Source organism: Odontesthes bonariensis, chromosome 14 (assembly GCF_027942865.1).
Source record: "Odontesthes bonariensis isolate fOdoBon6 chromosome 14, fOdoBon6.hap1, whole genome shotgun sequence".
Taxonomy (NCBI): Eukaryota; Metazoa; Chordata; class Actinopteri; order Atheriniformes; family Atherinopsidae; genus Odontesthes; species Odontesthes bonariensis.
Window position 1 is genome coordinate 14,602,767 of NC_134519.1, and position 27,518 is coordinate 14,630,284.

At 43.8% G+C, this 27,518-nt stretch overlaps 1 long non-coding RNA gene across 1 annotated transcript; it reads right to left on the bottom strand.

The window, feature by feature from the left end:
- Window positions 1-9,530: 9,530 nt before the first annotated feature.
- On the bottom strand, window positions 9,531-10,849 carry LOC142398277 (uncharacterized). Its single transcript, XR_012772774.1, has 2 exons — window positions 10,640-10,849; window positions 9,531-9,751 (listed from the first exon to the last, which is right to left on the bottom strand). It is a non-coding gene; the product is annotated as an uncharacterized LOC142398277 (long non-coding RNA).
- Between the last annotated feature and the right edge of the window lie 16,669 nt (window positions 10,850-27,518).

Here is a 27,518-nt window from a genome sequence, read left to right on the forward strand (position 1 = left end):
AACAAAATAATGTCTGACAAGAACTGTAACTTTGAACTCTGTGAAGTAACGGTGGAAGAAGTGAAAAAACTATTATTGTCTATCCATAATGAGAAACCACCAGGCAGTGATAACCTGGATGGAAAGTTATTGAAGATTGTTGCAGATTGCCATTCCTGTATGCCACATTTTTAGGCCCAATCCCAATTCTATTTTCTACCCCTTCGCCTACCCCTCGCCCCTTCAAACGGAGGGGTAGGCGAAGGGCTATGAATGTCACCCCTTCGAATTGGGACAGCACTTCACACTCACGAACGTAATAAGTCCGCGCCGTCAGTTGTTACGTAACCAAAAGCGACAGCTTTAGCCAGAAGTAAACAAACATGACTGGTGCTGTGGTGTTCGCGCTGTCCTGGGCTATTCGGATATCTTTAGAAATATCTGCGTCGAATCGACGGAGTGCCATCAGGCGAAGGCGTCTTCGACATCTGGGAGCATTGCTGGATCTTGTTACGGTATGTAGAATAAGAAATTAATGCAAATAACGCTTGTGAGTGAGCAGCTGGTAGCTTCCAGAGCCGGCGTGTGAATATGATAACGTGTGTTTGTGTTTGAAAGTGCTTCTAACTGTACATTTGTGATCTCGTGTAATATAGAAACAATTTGCTTGTCTCGTTGGATTTGCTGATTTATTGATTGGAGTAGTATCCTAACCTGGCTAACCTAGCTGAAAGCATAAGCTAACGTTTAGCCTTTGTTACTCGCCTCGTTCCGTTTGGAATAAACATGCAGCTCATGCGTTTTTGAAGCGGTTTTCTTTGTACCAGGTTCAGATTTGATGACATAAATAAATGCACTGCATTGTGTGTGCTATCAATGTGTTGGTTTGGGAGGATGAAAGCCTGATCTTTCCATGTTTTTCTTTCCAGCAGACGGGTCATCCTACAAATTACTGGACCACAACATGTACCCCAATTTTTTTGTTATCCCTTGTATAATAAATCTCTTCATACCAATATCCGTTCCAGTCGTTAATATGATGTTGATGTGATAATCATGCTCAAACCTTTGCAAACCTTTTGTCCTTAATTTCTTTTATTAGGCTCACATTACAGACTGGTAAGGCAGCTCATTTTCAGAAATAACAGCTTAAAGTGTGTGGTGAAAATATGGACAATAAACAGTATGAATATAAACAATATGAACATAAACGGGCAACAGTGCAATCATCGAGAACGAGATGACCGGAGCAGGAACAGCGGAGGGCACATCGGAGGTGCTGGGCTCAGTGATGTTCTGGTGGAACAAGACACGACATGACATTATAGCATGCACTTTCATCCATTGTAAAAAATAAGAAAAAGGTGTTTCAGAATGCGGTAGTGGTGGCTGTGTGTACAATAGGTGCATGGCGCATCAACTCACCGTAAAGTTTGTCTATCATGCGCTCAAACAGAGCTAAAAAGCGCTCCGTTTTCTGCTCGTGGCGCTTCTGCTCCTTCAGGCTCTCCTGTAGCAGGTAATCCATTATGGGATTGGACTTCCTACTTCTTTTTGGGGATGGGGATGACTTTAGAAACAGATCTTCGTTTTCGGCGCTAAACCTGATCAGGCTCTTTGTTTGTGCTTGAGTCCCTGTGAATCAGTCACGTATAAATACTTGTGATAATAGGTAGCGAAATGACGCTCAAAAGGAACTTCTCTATGGTTAACCAACTACATTGCTTGTAAATACTCGTGTTACGATATAAAAAACGACAACTCTTTCGCAGCACCTTCACATGCATTGACCGATTACTCCATGTAAAATAGCGACTTTTCCCATGTGCGTTTATAGCAGAAAACAACTACACATTGCCACCATGTTAAACTCACACAATACACCAGTTATCACAACCTAAAACGGTTAAAAAGACTCGCGATCTCCCGGTAGTCGCGTTGTACTCTGGGAAATATATCATACCCCTTCAAACGGAGTCTGCCTGGCCGAACCCCTCCGTTTCAAGGGCTACAACGGAGGGGTAGGGCTAAGGGGAAGGGCTTTGGAAGAGTATTGGGACAACACTACCTCTTCACGTGAACGCGCAAAACGGAGGGGAAGGGGTAAGGGGTAGGGCCAAGGGGTGAATTGGGATTGGGCCTTAATCTAAGCCTTAACAGCAACAGGTTCCCTCAAATCTGGAAAGAGGCTAAGGTAATCCCTCTACCTAAAAATCCTTGTGCTGCCTTTACTGGCTCAAACAGCCGTCCCATCAGCCTGTTACCAGTTCTAAGCAAACTGTTGGAGAAAATTGTATTTAATCAGATACAATCCTATTTTGCATTGAACAATTTAACTAGTAATTACCAGCACGCTTACAGAGAAGGACACTCGACTTCTACAGCTCTCACACAAATGACAGATGACTGGCTAACAGATATTGACCAACAAAATATGATAGGAGCAGTACTATTAGATTTTAGTGCTGCCTTCGATGTCATCGACCACAGCATATTATTGAATAAACTTAGGTGTTATGGCTTTGCTACACCTGCTATAGCTTGGATTAAAAGTTATTTAACCAATAGAACCCAGAAAGTTTTTTTTAATGGATGTCTTTCAAATGTACAGCAAATGCAATGTGGAATTCCGCAAGGTTCTTCATTAGGGCCATTACTCTTCTCTATTTTTACAAATGACCTCCCACTTGTTTGTAAGAGTGCATGTGTGTGTATGTATGCTGACGATTCAACTCTCTACAAATCTGCACAAACAATGGAGGAAATCACCTCAGTCCTCAACAAAGACCTGCAGTTGGTGTTCAAATGGATATCTGACAACAAAATGGTTCTTAACATATCAAAAACTAAAAGTATTGTTTTTGGAACTAAACATTCATTAAGGTCCAAACCTCAGTTGAACCTTGTACTGAACGATGTGGCTGTAGAGCAGGTACAAGAAACCAAGCTTCTAGGGGTAACCTTAGATTGTAATTTATCATGGTCAGTACACATCGATCTCCTGGTACAAAAGATGGGTAAGAATATATCAGTAGTCAAAAGATGTTCTCCTTTTTTAACACCTCAGCTGACTAAGCAGGTCTTGCAGACTCTTGTACTGTCACACCTTGACTACTGCTCAGTGGTCTGGTCAGGCACAACAAAAACAAATCTACAGAAGCTTCAACGGGTGCAAAATAGAGCAGCCAGGCTTGCCCTTAAATGCACCCGGAGAGCCAATACAGATGACCTACATGATCAACTCTCCTGGCTGAAAGTTGACAAAAGGTTGAGAGCATCCCTTCTTTCTTTTATTAAAAATGTTAATACATTGAGCAAACCTGACAGTTTGTTTAAGCAGCTCACTCTTAGCTCCACTCTGCACACATATCCCACCAGACATGCTACCAGTGGTAACTACACAATACCAACTATCAAAACAAACTCAAAACAACGCACAGTGTTATGCAGAGCCATGGCGGAATGGAATTCCCTTCCAGACCATATTTTAAAAACCCAAAGTAAAGGTAGTTTTAAAAAACAAATAAAGCAGTATTTTATGGTCAACTGTACTTGAGATTTGATGTAAATTAAAATGGAATACAGTGGAAAAGTAAAGTTTGGTTTAAAAATATAAATACATTTGATGATGCAATTTTAGTCAGATTTCAACTTTTGGTGTAGTATATTTTCTGTTGTGGTAGAGTTTTGTCATTCACCTATGTACTGTCATTTTTTTGTTTCGTTCAGTTAGTTACTTATTGTTGGTGTTTTGTTGTTTGTTTTTGTCTGTTTCAGTGTATTATCCCCCAAGAAGAGAATTCATTATTTTCTTCCTTTTATATATATATTGTCTTGTATGTTGATGTTTGTTTTTATGTTCTGTGTGGACCCCAGGAAGAGTAGCTGATATGTTTATCAGCTAATGGGGATCCTAATAAAATACCAAATACCAAATGGATAACACTTGTTATGGATAACAGTTACCTTGTAAGTTGACAGTAGATGTTATCAAAGGTATACTTATCTATCATGATCTGCAAATAAAGTTTCTAGTAAAACATTATTTTAGGATAAAATTACCACTGTTTTTTTTTTCTTAAGTGAGTCTTAAGTGTATTTAGTTCGAAGTAAGAAAGGTCCATCGGTCATACAGAAAACATGGCAGTCTGCAGAGTGAGAGAGGAAGACCTGCAGGGAGTCTTTATACACATGAGCTGGGCAAGAGACCATGTTGTTGCTCAGTGTTCTTTGTTGAGTTTAGACAATAACCGAAGCTCACAAACAGTTTTCAAAAGAAACATAAAACTGTCCCATGTATAGAGCTAAGGCAATGCCTGCATGATGAGCCAAAATTGTCTCTATATCTGTCTCTCTCTCTGGGAATGTTACTTTCAGTTTCAATTTCAGCTCCGTGGCACAGATAGCACTCTCCACCCAAGCCTCCACATTAAGGTAATGTAACAAGCTTGTTTAGTGTTTTTTGTTTAACTTATTGACTCAAGCTGTGGATAGCAATAGGTACTTTACCTGATATTAGGGCTGGGATTCTATCAGACTCTATTTAATCTGTTATTTGATGAGACAAAAGTGGTCCCTTTAATTTTGCCATGTAAAATCCATCCTATCAAATGTATCCTCTATTTATATGTCAGCATGAAAGTGGAAAACAGGGAAACACGAATAAAGAAAGAAGTACAAGTTTAGGGCCGGACATTCACCCCTGTTTACTGGAATTGAGGGGATTTTCCGTCTCTCTCCCTCTCTCTCTCTCTCTGGGAGTGTTATTTATAGGTTCACTCTCAGCTCCGTGGCACAGATAGCACTCTCCACCCAAGCCTCCACATTAAAGTAATGTAACAAGCTTGTTTAGTGTTTTTTGTTTAACTTATTGACTCAAGCTGTGGATAGCAATATGTATTTTACTTGATACCAGAGATGTATAGTAACGAAGTAGAACTACTTCACTACTCTACTTAAGTACTAAAATACTGTATCTGTACTCTACTGAAGTATTATTTTTTTCTCCTACTTCCACTTTTACTTCAGTACATATTTTCAATGCGTTTAGTACTTTTACTCCGATACATTTTTTATGTGCTGCATCGTTACTCGTTATTATAAACGCACACACACACACACAAAAACGTACACTCATTCATGCACAAACACACCCACACGCATACAAACACGAAAACATACAAAAACACACACGGAAAGACAAACAAGCATGCACACAGTTTAAGAAGGGGAAAAGTTGTAGAGAAAAAAAAGCACAAGCAGGAAAGAGAGGGGAGGGATGCTTTAAATGGAGAGGGGACATGCTTGATCTGTTTGTTCACAAAGAGTTAAGCCCAATGTTTTCAGGTGTTCTAATCACTTTGTGTTTTTACATGACATGTGTATTTGTATGTGGCCTACTGGCCTTGAGATTTTTTTAACAAGTTGAAAGAAATGACAAGGATTAAAAGAAAATGTGTAATGTGTGAAGTGATGGGAGATGCTTTAAAGGGGGAAGGGCCATACTTGCCAATACATATTATTTTGTTCAAAAGAGTTAAGCTCAATGTTTTAAGGTGCTCTTGTACATTCCGCTGTACTGCTGTTACAGCCAAACATTTTGAATAATATAAACAATTTGATTTTCAAACTTTCGACTGATTTCTTTAATAACTACATTACACGATACTTTTACTTTCAGTACTTGAGTAGTAATTTTAAAAATAAACTACTTGCAATACCTAAGTACAAAACATGTTTAATACTTTAGTACTTCCACTTAAGTACGGTGCTTAAAGGGCACTTCTACTTATGTCACTTTTTTGATAGAGTACTTGTACTTCTACTCAAGTCTGAATCGCCAGTACTTTATACATGTATGCTTGATACTAGGGCTGGGAATCTATCAGACTTTATTTAATCTGTTATTTGATGAGACAAAATTGGTCCCTTTAATTTTGCCATGTAAAATCCATCCTATCAAATGTCAGCATGAAAATGCAAAACAGGGAAACATTAATAAAGAAAAAAGTACAAGTTTAGGGCCGGACATTCACCCCTGTTTACTGGAATTAGGTGTTTTTACTTCTCTCACTGGGAATGTTACTTTCAGGTTCACTTTGAGCTCCGTGGCACAGATAGCACTCTCCACCCAAGCCTCCACATTAAGGTAATGTAACAAGCTTATTTAGTGTTTTTTGTTTAACTTATTGACTCAAGCTGTCACGCCATGGGACTCATGTTTTAAGTTTTAGGTTACGTTTTGATTTTCAGTTCATGTCTTGGTTTTGAGTTTTAGGTTTTGCCATTGTTTTTCCCCTCACTTCCTTAAAGGGGAACTCTGGGGCAATTGAAGCGCAATCCCATTGCTAGAGGTTGTCAAATACTGACAGTAGGACACAGACTTGGTGCAAATCGGCGCTCCCTGTGCGGCGATTGCGCAGCCTGTCATGCTAGCCAAATACGTGGTGGCCAAGGGGCAAATAATAAACCTTCCACGTAAAACAACAACTTGCACACTACAGAAACGTCACACCACTTTATAAACCATCCGACAATAAAGTCACAAGCCTTACCATCAAAACCATATGCATGGTTCTTACATTACTGGCATGGGGACGTTACAAAACAACTTTATAAACAGCATGTCACTCACCTGTTGTTGGTATGCGCGCGCATGTGAAAGCCCAAAACAGTCAATGGACGATACTCCCATATACAAAACAATTATCTTCTCCAGAAAAACTGCGTTCAAGTATTTAAAACATTACAACAATATTACTGGGCATGTATTGTTGTTTACGTGGAAGGTTTATTATTTGCCCCTTGGCCACCACGTATTTGGCTAGCATGACAGACTTCGCAAACAGCGCAATCGCCGCACAGGGAGCGCCGATTTGCACCAGTCTGTGTCCTACTGTCAGTATTTGACAACCTCTAGCAATGGGATTGCGCTTCAAATGCCCCGGAGTTCCCCTTTTACTCAGGTCATTAGTTTCATTCACGTCACCTGCACTCATTGTCACCAGCTGCACTCACTCTCCAATTACTCCCAGCCCTCTATTTAGGCCACATTTACACATAGCCGGGTATTTAGAGAAACAAATATTTCCCCCCCTCCGTTTTCAATAATAGGGCTCGGGCACACGCGTTGCATTCTGGGATATGGTCGCCATATTGGAGGCACAATCTCGTAAACAAACCCTGAGGCAAGACGGAGATCAAGGACCAAACAGTGAGAGAAAAGTGAGAGAAAAGCATGTTAAAATCGAAGAAAGGATGTGGGATATACCGGGATACATTACAGAAGGAAGCCAGAGATCGGTACATACAGGAGATTGGCGTTATAAACGGACTGGACCCTTATGAAATACCGAGCAAGGAATGGATTATCGACGAAGATTTACTGCCTAAGTTCACCCTTTCGGACATAATTGCGTATATAGTATGTGGTGTGTCAGTGCTTATACTTTGCAACAGTTTCAATTATAATGACACTTTACACTTTTGTCATGTTACTCTACTTGTAAATAAATAATGAAACACACACACTTGGCTGTATCTCAAAGCATATTTATTTCAGACGACTTCAACTTTGCACAGCACTCCTGCTCATGGTGGTCAGAGTACAACATACAGACACAATCTTGTCAAAGAATGTTTTGTCTTCACCTTCGCATGGCAAAACTATGTTGATAGGTACTTTTGCTGACAAAAAGGTGTATTGTTTCTGACAGTTCCAATCGCCCTTTCCATGTGAATTTGGAGATGGGCAATTTTCCTTGTATTTTCCACATTAAATTAAGATTAAGATCAGATTCATTGTCATATATACATGCATACACACGAAATTTGTCCTCCGCTTTTAACCCATTGAGACATCCCTTGCTTCCAACTGACAGTGTCCTCTTGTGAAGGCGGGGATCTTTACCTCAGCACACAAAAGTCTGTAACTTACCAGAATGAAAATGCAGAGAACACACTCTCATCGACACCGGGATTGAGTGGAAAGTTATGCTTGGTCGTCTTACAGCAGCGATCCATGCTAGTCGACGACGCTTTGTTATCTCGGACACTTGGTCTCCGTGGGTGCGCCTCCAAGCAGGAAACCGGTAAAAAGATAAACCATTTACGATTTCCCCCCCATTCCTGTCACGGCTTACGCTATTGCACCCCACGACACAGCAACGTGCAACCATAGTGGCAAAGACAATAAGTAAAATAGATAAACCAACGAAGAAAGTTCCGAGACCAGGCGGGAGTACGTCTGCGCGCAGTGGAAAACAATGTAAACAAAACAGTTCTGAGCCTCCAGTATGGCCGCCGCTCACGTAGTGACGTCACGTGCCCGAGCCCTATAACATCGTGCACACATCGTTTTCAAAAAACTTGTCATTTACATCAACCCGCATAAATATGGGAAATAAGGGAAAGATGCAGTAAAAATGCTGACCTCCGTGCAATCCTTCGCCTCTGCTCCTCCATGTAGAGCAGTTGTTGCAAATGCAGTAAGGCCAGAATCGTTTGCACAAACGTAAAAATTAGTAGAACTTTAACATCATCCATGATAATCCTGATCAGTAGCCAAACAAACTGTAAACATAAGGCGCTCGCATGACGTTAAGCATTTTCTGGCGCATAATGTGACGTTTAAGAACCTAAAACGCCGTTTCTCCCAGTTGACACGGCAACACATAACCGCCGTTATCAGAAATCTCCACTTTGGCCGGAGGTTTTAGAAATAATCGTTTTCTGTGATAAAAACGGGGTTTTGGTGTAAATGAGAGGCCAAACCGCAGGAAAATATCTGCGTCTTCCTATCGTGTAAACGGGGCCTTAGTCTCCTGTCTCCCCTGTCTGTTTGACAGATATTTTCGTTTCTTGCCCTTCATGTCTTACCTCGTCACCAATGTTACCTGTTTATTCCATGTTTCTCATCTTCAAGTTAAAGGAACATTCCACCAGTGGAGACATGAATATGTATTGAAAGTGGGCCATATATGTAGTAGAATAGTAGCATAAATTTCTAATTTGGTAATAATGACTTTTTTGTGCTTGTGGATTAAAGACAACAATCCCCATAATGCATTGCAATGCTCAAGATCCGCAGGCCACTCCCCCGAGAGTGTACGAGCTCCACCCGACTACGCTACCTGGAAATCATGTCACTGCCTTACCTGTTTGCACTTCCATCGAGCACCTTACTGTATACTCAATCACAGGGTCAATACCTCTTTTTTTTTATAGTGTTGTTTGTGTGTCTTTATGTTCATGACAATTCTTATTTTGTGAATTAAAAAACAAAATGTCACTCCTCTCCTGTCTGCCTTCAACAAAGTTTAGAATAGCATCATAAATTTGGAAGGAGGTAACTGATTTGCAACAAACTTATAATGCAATGTATACTTGTAATGCTTCATAATTTATAGTAATTATAGGTAGGCTATGATCACAATTCTGTCGTTTTGTCATTTGAGGTAACAGTAGCTAGGTAGTTCCCGTTCTGAAATGTTGGTCGTTCAATAACTCGAATACACTTGGAGCAACATTACTAAGAAAGAACCACAACAACGTACATTTTAACCATTTAATTAAATAACTATACAAACAATACAACTGTTGAATGAATATAAAACAAGGAAACTATAGCTCCTCCTGAGCTTCTTGGTGCCCGCAGTACTGGCCGTCTGGAGCTGGGTAGTTCTGGCGGATAGCCTGCACGACAGACGCCCTCTGCCCGATCCCTCTCCTTGCAGGACCCAGAAAGTGCCGGTAGGCTGTTAGACGAAATTGTCTAGACAAAACATTTATCACAAAGTGAGTGATGGCATTTGAGCTTAGCGTGCCACAGTAGCTTGCATTACTGCAAGCTATTTGTGCAATGAACATGCCACGTTAGCGTGTTAGCAAGAGTACTCCTTGACATAAGCCGCTTTCGGACAGACCGTTCTAAGAAAGTAGTTATCAGAACTACCCTCCTCGAATTTCGTTCTGATAACTATCCTTCCCCAGCGGAACTGTTTCAGTCTGCATTCGCACATGAGTCGGGACCTGATAGGGACTGATGCGCCGCGCGCAGCCGTCTGCTTCAGTGACGTGTTAGCCGTTAGCCGTTTAGCGCTACATTCAAACACAAAACAAAACGGTAAAAGTAATGAGAGTAAAAAAAACACCACCAAGAAGCTAATATGGAGAGCGGGGAGGCCACTGTGTTTATGATATGCATGATGGTGATATTAATCATGGACAATTACATCAGGCGTCTAATATCGAGGCTGGAAAAGCTCACAGAGAGAGTCAGGAGACAATACTTTTTTATTTCATGAAGGAAGAAAGGAGAGCAGAGCGCTGCAGACAAATGAGACCAGTGTAAGTTTAACTTATTAAACACGCGCCGGTTGTGTCTGTGTCATATGAGGAGACATTTCAGCCGTGATAGCATGACATGGGGCGTAGCTACCGACCACCACCACACACCTCCGTTAGATTAGTTCTATAGAACTATGAAAAGACCCGACCTCGGAGAAGGAGCTAAATAGTTATAGGAACTAAGGGAGAAAGCCCCGAGTTCCTGTATGTCCGAACACGGGAGAAAACGGCCCCGCGGATTAAAAGGTTATTAGAACTGCCAAAGGTTCCTACAGTCCGAAAGCGGCTATTGTAACAAAGAAAACAAACTTACAGAAAGACGTCCATTTGGCCCTGTAGGCTTTGGCTGTCGTTTCCAGTTGACTTTAGGTATTCTAAAGTAGGTCTCCAGGACGCCACCAATGCGCCCCAGCTCGAGCCATATCTTCTCCACAGTCCTCCGTGTTAGCTGCAGGCTGCAGCTCTCTATCTCTCTATATTTAGTTTTTTTTATTGGCGGTTGGCAAACAACTTAAAGCAGCATTACCGCCACCAACTGGTAAGGAGTGTGGATCTCATGACAATTATATATACCTATATATAGATATCTATAAATATAGTTAGCTGCAGCTCTCTGCCAGTCTAAAGCACTGGCACTGATCTGTGATAGGTCTGTTAGCGCATTAGGTCCAACCCCCTATGGGCGGTGTTGAAGGGTGGGAACTAGGCTTGTAGTCTCAACAGAAATCCACCCCTCGGAGGCCCAATCCCAATTCACCCCTTGGCCCTACCCCTTACCCCTTCCCCTCCGTTTTGCGCGTTCACGTGAAGAGGTAGTGTTGTCCCAATACTCTTCCAAAGCCCTTCCCCTTAGCCCTACCCCTCCGTTGTAGCCCTTCAAACGGAGGGCTTCGGCCAGGCAGACTCCGTTTGAAGGGGTATGATATATTTCCCAGAGTACAACGCGACTACCGGGAGATCGCGAGTCTTTTTAATCGTTTTAGGTTGTGATAACTGGTGTATTGTGTGAGTTTAACATGGTGGCAATATGTAGTTGTTTTCTGATATAAACGCACATTGGAAAAGTCGCTATTTACATGGAGTAATCGGTCAATGCATGTGAAGGTGCTGCGAAAGAGTTGTCGTTTTTTATATCGTAACACGAGTATTTACAAGCAATGTAGTTGGTTAACCATAGAGAAGTTCCTTATGAGCGTCATTTCGCTACCTATTATCACAAGTATTCATATACGTGACTGATTCACAGGGACTCAAGCACAAACAGAGCCTGATCAGGTTTAGCGCCGAAAACGAAGATCTGTTTCTAAAGTCATCCCCAAATGGTAAATGGTAAATGGTAAATGGACTGCATTTATATAGCGCCTTTCCACTCCTTCGAGCACTCAAAGCGCTTTACATTGTATGTCTCACATTTTACCCATTCACACTCACATTCACACACCGGTGGCAGTGGCTGCCATGCAGGGTACCACCCTGCCACCAGGAGCAATTTGGGGTTAAGTATCTTGCTCAAGGACACATCGATGGGGTCAGGTAGAGCAGGGCTCGAACCTGCAACCTTTGGGTTGCCGAACGGCTCCTCTACCACCTGAGCCACCACCACAAAAAGAAATAGGAAGTCCAATCCCATAATGGATTACCTGATACAGGAGAGCCTGAAGGAGCAGAAGCGCCAGGAGCAGAAAACGGAGCGCTTTTTAGCTCTGTTTGAGCGCATGATAGACAAACTTTACGGTGAGTTGATGCGCCATGCACCTATTGTACACACAGCCACCACTACTGCATTCTGAAACACCTTTTTAAATTTTTTACAATGGATGAAAGTGCATGCTATAATGTCATGTCGTGTCTTGTTCCCTCAGAACATCACTGAGCCCAGTACCTCCGATGTGCCCTCCGCTGTTCCTGCTCCGGTCATCTCGTTCTCGATGATTGCACTGTTGCCCGTTTATGTTCATATTGTTTATATTCATACTGTTTATTGTCCATATTTTCACCACACACTTTAAGCTGTTATTTCTGAAAATGAGCTGCCTTACCAGTCTGTAATGTGAGCCTAATAAAAGAAATTAAGGACAAAAGGTTTGCAAAGGTTTGAGCATGATTATCACATCAACATCATATTAACGACTGGAACGGATATTGGTATGAAGAGATTTATCATACAAGGGATAACAAAAAAATTGGGGTACACGTTGTGGTCCAATAATTTGTAGGATGGCCCGTCTGCTAGAAAGAAAAACATGGAAAGATCAGGCTTTCATCCTCCCAAACCAACACATTGATAGCACACACAATGCAGTGCATTTATTTATGTCATCAAATCTGAACCTGGTACAAAGAAAACCGCTTCAAAAACGCATGAGCTGCATGTTTATTCCAAACGGAACGAGGCGAGTAACAAAGGCTAAACGTTAGCTTATGCTTTCAGCTAGGTTAGCCAGGTTAGGATACTACTCCAATCAGCAAATCCAACTAGACAAGCAAATTGTTTCTATATTACACGATATCACAAATGTACAGTTAGAAGCACTTTCAAACACAAACACACGTTATCATATTCACACGCCGGCTCTGGAAGCTACCAGCTGCTCACTCACAAGCGTTATTTGCATTAATTTCTTATTCTACATACCGTAACAAGATCCAGCAATGCTCCCAGATGTCGAAGACGCCTTCGCCTGATGGCACTCCGTCGATTCGACGCAGATATTTCTAAAGATATCCGAATAGCCCAGGACAGCGCGAACACCACAGCACCGGTCATGCTTGTTTACTTCTGGCTAAAGCTGTCGCTTTTGGTTACGTAACAACTGACGGCGCGGACTTATTACGTTCGTGAGTGTGAAGTGCTGTCCCAATTCGAAGGGGTGACATTCCTACCCCTTCGCCTACCCCTCCGTTTGAAGGGGCGAGGGGTAGGGGCGAGGGGTAAATGACGCAAAAATCGTCATTTTGCGTCATTGTAGGAGGAAGTGTAAAGAGGTGAATACGGATTTCTCCCGTCTCAGGGGGAAATGAGAGAGTGTTGCATGACCATTCAAAAGTATGACTGGGTTTCTAACAATGCAAAGCCTAATGCAAATGGGTGGAGTGTCCCTTTAAGTATTTATTTATTTCCATGCCATGCCTAGTTCTTTGTTTATTTTGCCACAGTTGTTTTTTTGAATCCGGCTCAGCCGCGCCTTTGGTTTGAACTTTGTTTTTGTTTGTTAAAACACAGTTTTCCTTTATAAGTCCGCATCCGTGTCCTACCTTCCCCACACCCACGTGACACAAGCTGTGGATAGCAATAGGTATTTTACCTGATATTAGGGCTGGGGATCTATCAGACTTTATTTAATCTGTTATTTGATGAGAGAAAATTGGTCCCTTTAATTTTGCCATTTAAAATCCATCATATCAAATGTATCCTATATGTCAGCATGAAAGTAGCCTGGCTGACCGTCCACATCTCGATGAGATGGTGGTCTGGGAACTAGGTGTGCATTTTCTCGTATTTGAGGCGTGGTTTACGAATGCCTAGAGCCGTTTATTGGGCGCTACAAATGTCTATCAAATGGCGTCTGGTTCTTCACATGCTGCTTTGCGCGCGATTCATAGCTAATTGTATCACTTATACCAGATGACGTATGTAGAGCGACAGAAATTCGACGAGGAAAAAAAAGTAAAATAAAAGTAAACTTGCGTTCTAAGCTACTTAAAACACTTTCTTAGGCTGCATCGAACGGTAACGTTGTGTCCGCTGCCATGTTGGATTAACACTCTACAAGCTTCGGTGTCGCGCATAGACGTCGTCATCGTCTTGCTGTCCCCCCCGTTCTGTCATTGGTTTCTTTAGGCTACTTTTACACGGAAACAATCTGAAACCAAAACGCAAAAGTGGCGTTTTGGTTTCACTTTTAAATCTGCATTTAGACGAGCGTTTTAGGGTGAAAATCTGCGTGCATACGGAAACGCAAAAGTGTGTGACGTTTCATATTTATCGATGCAGTAAACACACCAGATGGCGCCCACCACTGAGAAGTCCTTCCAGGTCTCACCCACAGATGGCTAGGTCGCCTGCTCTCTCTATGAACTTCAAGAATTTCGAGAACGTAGTTCATATTTTTGGTCTGTTCTTTACTACTCTCGCTCATCATTGCTGTTATCTGATGAAATGACTCATGAACGTCAATTACCGCGAGTTGAAAGTCCGCAGGGACGGACATGTTGATAGCCTACTGATGTACATCAGTAGGCTATCAACATTTCCCACGGTTTTCTGGCGCTTTATTATGCTTGTCACGTAATTTCTATGTGACGAGAAACGCAGTTTTGCGTTTTCATCCTTTACAAAAAACAGGGAAACACGAATAAAGAAAGAAGTACAAGTTTAGGGCCGGACATTCACCACTGTTTACTGGAATGAGGTGATGTTTATTCTCACTCTCTCTGGGAATGTTACTTTCAGTTTCACTCTCAGCTCCGTGCAGGGCCGGGGTGGGCCATTTTCTCAGTCCGGGAATTTAATTCAAATTCAGGCCACTCTGATATGGAGGAGGAATTTGAGTCCATGAAAAAAGATAAAACAAACAAAAAACAATCGATAACAATAAAAAAATATATATTTAATAGTGAGTTGATAACCACAGTGTGCGCGCCTCTGTGGAAATGCACGATATGACGGCGAGACCAAATAGGTTACAGTTGCAGAGGAGATAAGCGTGACAGCACATTTGAAACTGTTTGTCAAAAAATGGAAAACTGGAATGTAAAGCAAGTGTTCGGTTCGTTTACACACAGCAAGCACGGGTCTGCATCTGCATTCGTGTTCAGTCCGAAATGGATAGAAATCAACAAGAAAACAGATTCTTCCTTTCACATCAAAGCGTCGTGCCCGCGCGGTGTCCGGATAAGTGCTCATTGCAACTTGAAAATAGAACAGTCTATTCCCTGCACGGGCGTGAGCGGGCTCAACTCACATTATAATAAATGGGAGGGGAAGGCTTGAACATGAAACATGATGCTGATTCCCGCGGATAGAACGCGCGTGCACTCTCCAGTAATTAAAAAAGGCAACTAAACACCCCAACGTGCTCGCGCTGCCCCTGGCCCTGCGCACGCAAACCATGTACAATATTTGCATACATACAGCCCTTCTAAATAATTATATTTATTTTAATTGCATGTTTGAGATGCATTTAATAACGAATATCAAACAACAAATGTGATCGCCCCTATTTAATATTGCGTTAGTAACCACATGCGCGCCTGTGGGAATGCAGGCTACAGTTGATGAGGAGATAAAGCGTGATAAAGCGTTAATTGTTCATCAGAACTGGAATGTAAAGAAAGTGTTCGGTTCTTCTTTGAATATAGGAATACACTTCTAAATCATATAAATTGTGAGATTTTACATATTTAACAACAAAAGCTGTCAGATGACAGTTGAGTTGACATTGCAAACGTTCGCCACGTTATAGCCTATTTGATCAAATTCACAACCAGGCCTATTATCCATATCTCTCAGTAACCTACCAGCTTGTCTTGAGAAGATATCTGTCAATTTGGCACATTTGGCTGCCACCTCCTGTCTTTTTTTGAGCTTAGCCCTCTCTGTTCCACCTGGCCTCTTTCTACCCTCCATCACTGACGCGCTCTGTTTCGCGCCATTGTTATTTAAAAGACGAGCCATGGGCCAAACCATCTGAAACATTTGGGAGGAGAGAATTCCCTTACATGGTAGAACCTATTTAATCTGCTGTGATGCAGCAGGCGGCTGCGCTGCAATGGTGAATTTATGCAGACTACAGTTGAATTGATATTAATGCAAGAATAAGATAAGTGACAAAAATTAGTTACAACTATTTTCCCCATGGGCCAAGCAGTCCAGGTCGATGGTTTGGGCCGGGATAGGTCCCGGATAATACCATTGCCAAACCGGCATTGGCTCCGTGGCACAGATAGCACTCTCCACCCAAGCCTCCACATTAAAGCGGCAGTCGGCAACTTTTTTTTAGTCATATTAGCTTGAACTGTAATGGGATTCTGGAAGTAGAATATTAAATAGGCTGTTTAGGAAAAATAACGAAATCTGTAGCTCCCTCTGAAGCCTGTAATCATGCTTACAAAAACCGAGCGCTCCCGTTTTTAACCAATCAAGTTAGGGTGGAGGAATCCTACCTGTCAATCACAGCTTGTTTACACGCTGCTGAGCGTGAGTCTGCCCCAGCTTGTGTGCGCTCACACTGGTGTGAATTCACGTGCACAACCTCGTCCGCAGAGAGGGAGGGGTTTGGGGGGTGATTCGGAGCTTGTTAGAGGTTGGGGGAGGGACCTGAAAGTTGTGTCAGTTCGAATTTTCCGACTTTAGACTCGCAATTTTGAAAACTAGGGAAGCGTAATCAGCCCGATTCTCTTCAACGTTATGATCAATGACATGTTTTTAGACCTATCCCAAGGGACCGGGAAGTCCTTGTACACAGATGATGGGGCCCTTTGGGTCAAGGGCAGGAATATCCCTTTTATCTCAAATAAGTTGCAACACAAGTTGAATATTGTAGAAAATTGGGCTAGGAAATGGGGTTTTAAGATATCTGTGGTTAAATCTAAATTTGTGGTTTTTAGTCGAAAAAGGAAAATATGTGATGTGTCTTTGTCTCTTTATGGCTCCCCCATAGAGAAGGTGGAATCTTTCAAATACCTAGGTATGTGGCTCGATAGCAAACTTAATTGGAACAACCATATTTCCAATATAATTGCTAAATCTGGCAAGGTGTTAAATGTTTTGAGATGTTTGACTGGGTTTTCTTGGGGGGCGGATAAGGGCACCCTGTTAACCGTATACCAAGCTATGATAAGGTCTATTTTTGATTATGGGTGTCAGGTATATGGGGCAGCTGCACCTTCTTGTTTAAAAAAGATTGATATTATGCAGTCAAAGGCCCTTAGGGTCTGCCTTGGTGCGTTCTCCTCCACATCTACCTCTGCGCTCCTTGTCGAAACGGGAGAGAAGCCTCTAACGCTAAGGAGAATCCAACTCTCGTTACACTACTGGAATAGACTCAGAGAAAGATTGTCTACCTGCCCTACTAGTCATATCTTCACGGACTGCTATGAATTTGGCCCCGAGCAGGCAAGAAATCAGCCTTTCTTAAAACAGTGCATGGAATGGGCCAAGGAATTTAAGTTAGTTGACTTGGTTCCAGTTCAGAGTTCATATTGGGGACCTGTCCCTACTTGGCTCCTCCCCTCTGTACAAGTCGATCTTGGGTTGCACAAAGATAAACACGATGAAGAAGTAGAATTCTCTAGGGATTCTGCTGTGGAATACATCCATCTTAACTGGAACTCTTCTTTAAAAATATTCACAGATGGATCTAAAGACCCTGATTCCGGTAGAGTAAGTTGCGCTTTTTGTATCCCAGTGCTCAATAATAAAAAAAGGGTACAGGATAAGTGACAATATGTCTGTATTTACTGCAGAGGCGATGGGCATTTTAAAAGCCCTGCAATGGGTGGTAGAGGCGCAAACTAAACTCGTGTTGATCTGCTCCGACTCCCTGTCAGTCCTTCGCTGTCTTCAAGTTTATTCTTCTAATGCTCGTCCTGATTTAATCTCTGATATTCTTCTACTGTTGAATGACCTTTACAAGAGAAGCTGTTACATCTCATTTCTGTGGGTCCCAGCTCACATGGGTATTGAGGGAAACGAGCTAGTCGACCAATGTGCCAAAGAAAGTTTAGAGAGCAATGCAGTTAGTATGCCAGTCAGGCCTGGTCGAACAGAACTGAGGAGTAAGCTTATGGAGGAAGTGTTCCAGTCATGGCAACTCCAGTGGGGCAGAGATGTAAAGGGAAGACATCTGTATGCAATTCAGCCGTCTATAAACACTCCGTGTACTGTACCTGGAGTTAGGTCTCAGCAGGTAGTGCTAACACGTCTCAGATTAGGGCATTGCGCCCTGAATTCTAATTTACACTTCATTCATAAACACAGAGATGGACTCTGTGACGTGTGCAGAGTACCCGAGACAGTTTCCCATGTATTATTAGTGTGTGTGAATTATAGAATTTTTAGGCGTATACTTTTTACTGAATTGTTCGATCTTGGTGTTGCCACTGTCTCCATCCCCGTTCTGTTGCAACTGAAGGACTATAAAGTTACCTCCAGTTTAGTGAAGTTCTTAAAATCCTCTGGCCTCTATGCCAGAATTTAAGAGACTGACGCATCAGTAGTGATCCTGATCATCCTGTAGGTGGCGGTAATACGCCAGTTGGCGTCTAACCCGCCAGTCAAATTAAAAAATAAATAAATAAAAAAATTTTGAAAACTTGCCGACTGCAGCTTTAAGGTAATGTAACAAGCTTATTTAGTGTTTTTTGTTTAACTTATTGACTCAAGCTGTGGATAGCAATGCATATTTTACCTGATACTGGAGCTGGGAATCTATCAGACTTACTTACTATTTAATCTGTTATTGATTAGCCCCAAATCAATCCAGGAATTAAAGAAGCTCCTTCTATTTGAAATCTATTGTGCCGACATTTTTAAACCTTGTTCCAGAACTGCGTTTGGAGATGTTTATTTATTGGGAGGAAACCTGTCTATAATATTATTGAAAGTGGTGTCACGTCAAGTCTTTTATTGTCAGATACACAGAACAACAGAGTCGGACTGGGCACTGAAATTCTTAGGACAGGACACCGTATAGCAGCTACCATAACAAGACATAACATGCCGTAACATGTCATGACATAAGTATTCTAACAAAAACAGTAACAATAAATAGGCAATGTGGATACTACAATATACATTTTACGCTAATTACAAGAGCTATATTGAACATATAATACACATAATTGTAACGCCATGGACTCATGCCATGTGTTTTAGGTCATGTTTGGGTTATAGTTCATGTCTTTAGTTTTTTCTCATGTTTTAGGTTCAGGTCTTGTTTAGTTTTCATGTCACGCCACCCTCTCATGTCATGCCATCAGCCTCACGTCCCTCACCTGTGTTTTCCCCTTCAGCTGCACTCAATCCCTAATCACCCTCCACAGTATTTAGTTTCCAGGTTTCCTTTCAGTTCTTGTGAGATTCTTTTACGTCACCCTCCATGCCACGCCACGCCAAAGATAATTCACAGATAAGTTTCCATGCTTTTGTTTTGTTTTGTTATAGATATTTCCACAGTTTAGGGTTTTGTATCCGGCTCAGCCGCGCCTTTTGTTTACCATCTTTTTGTGAAATAAACTCAGTTTTACTTTAATCCTCAATTCTGCATCCGCGTCCTACCTTCCAACCCACCTTTCTGACAGAAGAATCTCACCAGACATGGACACGCCAGACTTTGAGGAATTTTGGGAGCTGGCCGGTAATCTCTGGAGCTGCTCTGCACGGGAGAGCAGCTCTGAGGAAAGATACAGAGTTTCCAATGAACTCCTGGATTTCTTTTTGGCTAAACAGGTTCTTGAGACTTGGATAGTGAACACATCTCACATCTGGGAAGAGGCGTGGAGTGTACGGCGCGCTGCTGAGCTGGACATTTTCGGCAGGGAACCAGAGAAGGTAAGCGTGCTGTACACTCCCTCCATTTCTCCAGCAGTCACAGAGGCCGACGTTCCAGAGCTGGCCCCGGCCCCAGCCGTTCCAGAGCTGGCCCCGGCCCCAGCCGTTTCAGAGCTGGCCCCGGCCCCAGCCGTTTCAGAGCTGGCCCCGGCCCCAGCCGTTCCAGAGCTGGCCCCGGCCCCAGCCGTTCCAGAGCTGGCCCCGGCCCCAGCCGTTCCAGAGCTGGCCCCGGCCCCAGCCGTTCCAGGGCTGGCCACAGAGGCCGCGGGGCCCGAGCAAGTCACAGAGGCCGCGGGGCCCGAGCAAGTCACAGAGGCCGTGGGGCCCGACATAGCCACAGATCAGCCCACAGCCATAGCTTTAGATCAGTCCACAGATCAGCCCACAGCCATAGCTTTAGATCAGTCCACAGATCAGCCCACAGCCATAGCCACAGATCAGTCCACAGCCATAGCCACAGATCAGTCCACAGATCAGCCCATAGCCACAGATCAGTCCACAGATCAGCCCACAGCCATAGCTTTAGATCAGCCCACAGCCATAGCCACAGATCAGTCCACAGATCAGCCCACAGCCATAGCTTTAGATCAGCCCACAGCCATAGCCACAGATCAGGCCACAGATCAGCCCACAGCCATAGCCACAGATCAGTCCACAGATCAGCCCACAGCCATAGCCACAGATCAGCCCACAGATCAGCCCACAGATCAGCCCACAGATCAGCCCACAGATCAGCCCACAGATCAGCCCACAGATCAGCCCACAGATCAGCCCACAGAGCAGCCCACAGAGCACTGCTTTCAAGCCCCTCCCTCCCACCCCCAGGTTTTTGGGATGTCTGGGATCCATCCCTTGAGGGGGGGGCTACCCCCGTCGCCGGAGGTCCGGCCGCCCGCCGGAGGGTTTACGGCTCCACCTCTGACACGTCATGAAATGTCGGGCCGCCTGCCACACCGCCTGCTGCCACGCCGACGGAAGTCCGGGCGTCTGCCGGACCGCCGCTTGTTACTGCCACGCCATGGGGGGTCTGGGCGTCCGCCGGACCGCCGCCTGTTCCTGCCGCCACGCCATGGGATGTCTGGCCACCCGCCAGACCACCGCCTCCTGCTGCCACGCCATGGGAAGTCTGGCCGCCCGCCAGACCACCGCCTCCTGCTGCCAAGCCATGGGAAGTCTGGCCGCCCGCCAGACCACTGCCTCCTGCTGCCACGCCATGGGAAGTCTGGCCACCCGCCAGACCACCGCCTCCTGCTGCCACGCCATGGGATGTCTGGCCGCCCGCCAGACCACCGCCTCCTGCTGCCACGCCATGGGATGTCTGGCCGCCTGCCAGACCACCGCCTCCTGCTGCCACGCCATTGGATGTCTGGCCGCCCGCCAGACCACCGCCTCCTGCTGCCACGCCATGGGATGTCTGGCCGCCCGCCAGACCACCGCCTCCTGCTGCCAAGCCATGGGAAGTCTGGCCGCCCGCCAGACCACCGCCTCCTGCTGCCAAGCCATGGGAAGTCTGGCCGCCCGCCAGACCACTGCCTCCTGCTGCCACGCCATGGGAAGTCTGGCCGCCCGCCAGACCACTGCCTCCTGCTGCCATGCCATGGGAAGCCTGGCCATCCGCCAGACCACCGTCTCCTGCCGCCCGAAGCCGGTACGAGCTGCATGCCGGGTTGGCCACTGCAGCCACGCCGCCGGATGTCTGGTCCTCGGCGGACCCGTTTCGAGCCCCTCCCTCCCACCCTCAGATTTTTTTTTTAGGGTCGTCTGGGATCCGCCCCTTGAGGGGGGGGCTCTGTAACGCCATGGACTCATGCCATGTGTTTTAGGTCATGTTTGGGTTATAGTTCATGTCTTTAGTTTTTTCTCATGTTTTAGGTTCAGGTCTTGTTTAGTTTTCATGTCACGCCACCCTCTCATGTCATGCCATCAGCCTCACGTCCCTCACCTGTGTTTTCCCCTTCAGCTGCACTCAATCCCTAATCACCCTCCACAGTATTTAGTTTCCAGGTTTCCTTTCAGTTCTTGTGAGATTCTTTTACGTCACCCTCCATGCCACGCCAAAGATAATTCACAGATAAGTTTCCATGCTTTTGTTTTGTTTTGTTATAGATATTTCCACAGTTTAGGGTTTTGTATCCGGCTCAGCCGCGCCTTTTGTTTACCATCTTTTTGTGAAATAAACTCACAGTTTTACTTTAATCCTCAATTCTGCATCCGCGTCCTACCTTCCAACCCACCTTCCTGACAATAATAGCCTATGCTAATCTAAGACCTATACTAACCTAGAACATAAGGTAACTTAAAAAATACAATCTTGTGCAATATTGCAAGTTGCAGTGGAAACAGCAGTGGAGGTAGGCATGTGTAAAGTGTCGAGTGTGTAAGTGATGAGAGTGCATTATAGTCTATTTAGAAGCCTGATGGCCTTAGGATAGAAACTGTTCTCCATTCTGTGGGTGCGAGACCGGATGCTTCTATATACAGCCTACCAGAAGGCAGCATAGTGAACAGTCTGAAAGATGGGTGATGGCAATCTTTTAGGATTCTGCCAGCTCTACGAAGACATCTTGTGTGGTAGATGTCCTGAAGGGTTGGTAGTTTCCTACCAATGATGCACTCAGCAGATCGGACCACACTGCGTAGGGCCTTACGGTCCATGGCTGTGCAGCTCCCGAACCACACTGAGATGCTACCAGTTAGGATGCCCAGATAGCAAACGGACGCCAGACCGGATTCATTCCGGATTTAGGGTAGGCTCAGGAACGGATCCGGAACAGATCCAGATCACGGATCCACACATTAAATGCCACATCCGGCCCGGATCCGTTTTGGATCCGTTCATAGATCACATCATCCGGCCCGGATCCGTTTTGGATCCATTCACAGATCACATCATCCGGCCCGTATCCATTTTGGATCCGTTCATAGATCACATCATCCGGCCCGGATCCGTTTTGGATCCATTCATAGAACGCATCATCCGGCCCGGAGCCATTTCGGGTCCATGTATGATACTTATAATTGAGGTGGACTCATTTGGTCCAGAACCTTTATTTATTATGAATTTATTAACAAAAGTAGATACAGATAAAAACTTGCTTACCAACTAGAAATGACTCCATAAAAATCACACCAATTTAGCCTTATACACCTGAAAATTATTTATTGTGAAGCTGCAAAAGACCTAAAATTGGGTTAATAGCCGCTTTCGGACTGTAGGAACCATTGGCAGTTCTAATAACCTTTTAATCCGCGGGGCCGTTTTCTCCCGTGTTCGGACATACAGGAACTCGGGGCTATCTCCCTCAGTTCCTATAACCATTTCAGCTCCTTCTCCGAGGTCGGGTCTTTTCATGGTTCTACAGAACGCATCTGACGGAGTTGTGTGGTGGTCTGGAGCTACGCCCCATGTCATGCTATCACGGCTGAAATGTTTCATCATACCACACAGACACAACCGGCGGGTGTTTAATAAGTTAAACTTACACCCTACACCCTTTGTGATTACAGAGCTTGCCAGTACGTTCTTTTGTCTTAATGATATTCCAGACAGTTGTCTAGTTTGACTTTCACTGGCACAGCTTCTCTCCTCATGTTGAACAATGAACCCTACAGATCAAATCAAATCATCATCAAATTAAAGCCTGGAATGTGCACTTTAATCACATATGAATTATTTTACTTAGAATTTTACAATGAAGAGCAGAGGGTGAATTAGAAAAAATAATACTGTGTCACAAATGTTATGGAAGGCACTGTATGTGTTCTTTTAAATGTTTCTCATGTGTGTATATTTGTTTTGCAGGAATACGTGGATTCACATTTAAACAACCACATAACTGCTTGACAAAAATGGGGAACAAAGTACCATCAGAGAGTAACATGGGCGACAGGCTGAGATGCTGCAAGTGTAATAAAGTCCTGCCTCCATGCAAATCCTTTAATGATTTGTATTGTGATACCGTTCATGGAAAATACGTATATGTGTTCAACAGAGGTGAATACTACAGGCCATATGATATTTTTTTACACGAGTGTGCATACTGTTTTCATAAGACATTCAGGGATCAAGAGGAAAGTAGAAGGGAGGAGGAAAGAAGAGCGGAGGAGAGAAGGAAAAGAGAGGAAGAGAGGCGACGAGATGAGGAAAGACAGAAGAGAGAAGAGGAAAGTAGAAGGGAGGAGGAAAGAAGAAGAGCGGAGGAGAGAAGGAAAAGAGAGGAGACGAGAGGAAGAAAGAAGAAGAGCGGAAGCGGAGGAGAGACAGAAAATAGAGGAAGAGAGGAGACAAGAAGAGGAAAGGAGAAGAGAAGAGGAACGAGAAAAACAACTGAATCAAAGACTTGAAGAATCACAGCAACAAGCCAAAGAGCAATATGACAGACAACTGAGCAGCAGCATATCAGAGGAGCAGGAGTCCAAGCAAAAGGTTCTGAAAGGTCATTTGGATCAATTTGAGATTGACTATGACTCAGACAGTGGCAATGATGAGCTTCTAGAAATCCTCTCTTTGAAATGTAATATTGAGGTTTCAGATCTCAGTCTCACCGAGCTGCCAGCTGATCAGCTGGGAAAGATCTTGTCAGCTCTGGACAAACTTCTGTTTGATGAATGGATTAGTGCTCCTCCATCTCTCGGCACTCTACAACACGCTCAAGTGTACATCACAGAGCTGTGTGCCCTGTCTCTGGAAATATCCGAGGAAATTTCTCTAGAAAGCATCGGCAATCATGTGCAGTCCCTGGTGGAGTCCATCAGCCAATCAGCATGTAATGTTTCTGAGAGTTTCATGTTGACTCAAGCCCTGTATCTTACCCTGATGCACTTTTTCACCAACAGCAATAGCTCTGACACTGACGCAGTTCTGATAGCCAATCAATGGGCTGAAGGTGAGCTCACCACTGAGCACCTCATTGCTACAGAATTCCTGAGCATCCTCACATCATCACTGGATGATGCAGTTAACAGAAACTCCATGTTTATTTTTAATACGGAGATCCAGTGCTTGAAGCTCCTTTTATCCACACTCACACATTTAAATGACAAAGAAACCCACTCTGAATCCACTGAAATGGTCCTTAGACTTATGGAATCAAACCAATGGACCCCAATGGAGGCACTGGCTCTGCTCAAAGTACTGTCAGGGAAATGTACAAACGATGTTTCAATAACTCGAGTCCTAATGTTGATTCAAGTATATGACATATCACCAGAATGGACAGATGAGTTTGGGCACTCTCTCCTCAAGGTTCTCGATTTTGTTGACTCTAAGAGATTCCATGAAGATTTCCAAAAGATTCTCAGAAAGATAGATGGGAGCAGTCTACGTGTAGCTCTGGAAGAACTAAGTTTGTCACAGAAATTGGATGATTGTGTGATTGATATGATAGAAAACATCACCACTGATGTCTTGCGGCATTCAGAAAAGGTTTCAACACTACAAAAAGATGACCTGAAATGTGGAGCCTTAAATGCTGTTGACTTACAGAAATGTCTGTCTCAGCTCTGCAAAGCAGTCTTTGACACAAAAGGCTGGTGGCCCACGGTGAAGCACATGTTGCAGTGGTGCGTACTGATGCTGAAGGAGAAGACTGGACTGCCACAACTAGTTGGCGTGGAAGAAGACCCTTGTGCTATAGCCATGTTTGCAGCCACACAAGTCCGCTTTGGAAACAAAGTGGACATTGTGCTGAGCTCTGATGGTCAGGCAGAAGAGCAAACTAAGGAGTGGTCTGACTTCTACAAGAATCTTGGAGTTTCTCTCAACACAAACACAAGAGAAAACGATGCAGCATTCCAGGATGTGTATCAGGCAGACATTGTGTATGGTACACTGGAAAACTTTGTGTCAGATTACTTTGCGAACAGCTTCAAGTTGATGGAAACAGGGATTCCTGAGCGTATTCGAGGATACATCATTGAAGAACAATGTTTGAGTTCATTCCATAATCTGAAACTTTCAAGGCTCAATGACAATGATTCCCTGGAGTTTGCTGCAAAAGTTCTGAAAAACCTCATGTGTAAATTCCAAAGTCATGACATGGCACAAAAACAAAGCTTTATCAAGGCTTTTTTCAAGCTACTCCACTTGAACCTAAACAAAGACACAAATCCTGAGAGTAAAATCACCAACATCTTAAAGAAAACTACTGGGAAGGGATTGTCTTCTAAGGAGATGTTCATTTTGACCTTTCTTGAGAACCTCCTGAGAGTGGTCACTGGTGAAAAAGAGGCTGAAAAAAACCTGACATCATCTGCTGACAGATGGTGTTTAGAGGTTTTATTTGCCTGTGCAGAAGAACTCCTGGGCCTAAAAGAAGAAGTCAAAGACATCTTTCAGATGGTTTCAGACCTTGGACTTTGGTCACCAGCAGAAACCTTGAACCTCCTTGGAGAATTAACTGACCACCATTATGATGAAGGATGTATTTCCATCATGAAGATTTTACATTTGATGGCAACATACCAAGTTTCTTCCAAGTGGACAGATGACAGGAATCGGTCCTTTCTCAAACTTTTAGGTTCACATCGAACTGAGAGTCTGGTTGAACAGTTAGAAAAGAACCTTAGAGATGAGAAAATGAAAGATATTGACACTCTTTTTGATGAAATACGACAGATGAAAGACATCGATGAACAAACACTGAGTAAAACATACAGTGTAGTAACTCATGTAGCCAATCTGATCAAAACTGGTGAAATTGAACAACACAAAGATGTACAAAAAGCAAAAAATCTGAGTCACGACATGGAAACAGAAAACCTCCAGGAGCTCCTGGCAGTCTTATGCAATGTTGTTCACCTGAGAATTGCTGGAGGGAAGTGGTGGCCCAGAACCACTCAGATGATTAGCTGGTGCCTTTTGGCCTTGTCTGACACTGGGAAGCTCCTTGAAATGGGCACTGGAGAGGGGAAGTCTTGTGTCATAGCAATGTTTGCAGCGCTGCGTGTGCTTAGAGGCGAAAAAGTAGATGTGGTGTCGACTTCGTCAGTGTTATGTCAAAGAGATGCAGAAGAATGGAGTGAATTCTACAAGTACTTTGGCATTACAGTTGACACAAACACAAATAAGACTGAGGACAAGGATAGAAAAAAGTGCTACCAGATGGATGTTGTCTATGGAACTATTGAAACCTTTGCTGCAGATCACCTTCGCCAGGTATTTGAGATGAAGGATGTGAGATCTGATCGCAGCTATCAGTGTATCATAATTGATGAAGTAGACTCACTACTGTTGGATCAGGGAGTGCAGCTGACCTACCTGTCCAGCCCCATGGTCTCCATGCAGCATCTGAACACTATTCTGGCCATGATCTGGGGCCATGTCAGCCAGTATGGCTTCCTGTCTTCAGGGCACCAGGTACTTGTACAGGGTCCTCCTGCTTCATTCTTCAAGGCCATCTTTGACTCAATCAACACAGAAGAAAGTGAAATTAATGATCCAATGGACATTTTATACATTGTTGAGAATACAAACACTGTACCAGAAGGCTTTACAGAGGATATCTACAAAAGTGAAAAGGATGAACTTTATAAGAAACTGAAAACTGTGAGTCAGGATGCTGTGGTTGATTTTTTTGGAAGAACTGGAGAACTATGTCCCCTATGGCTTTACCGTGTACACTTTAAATGAAGAGGGATT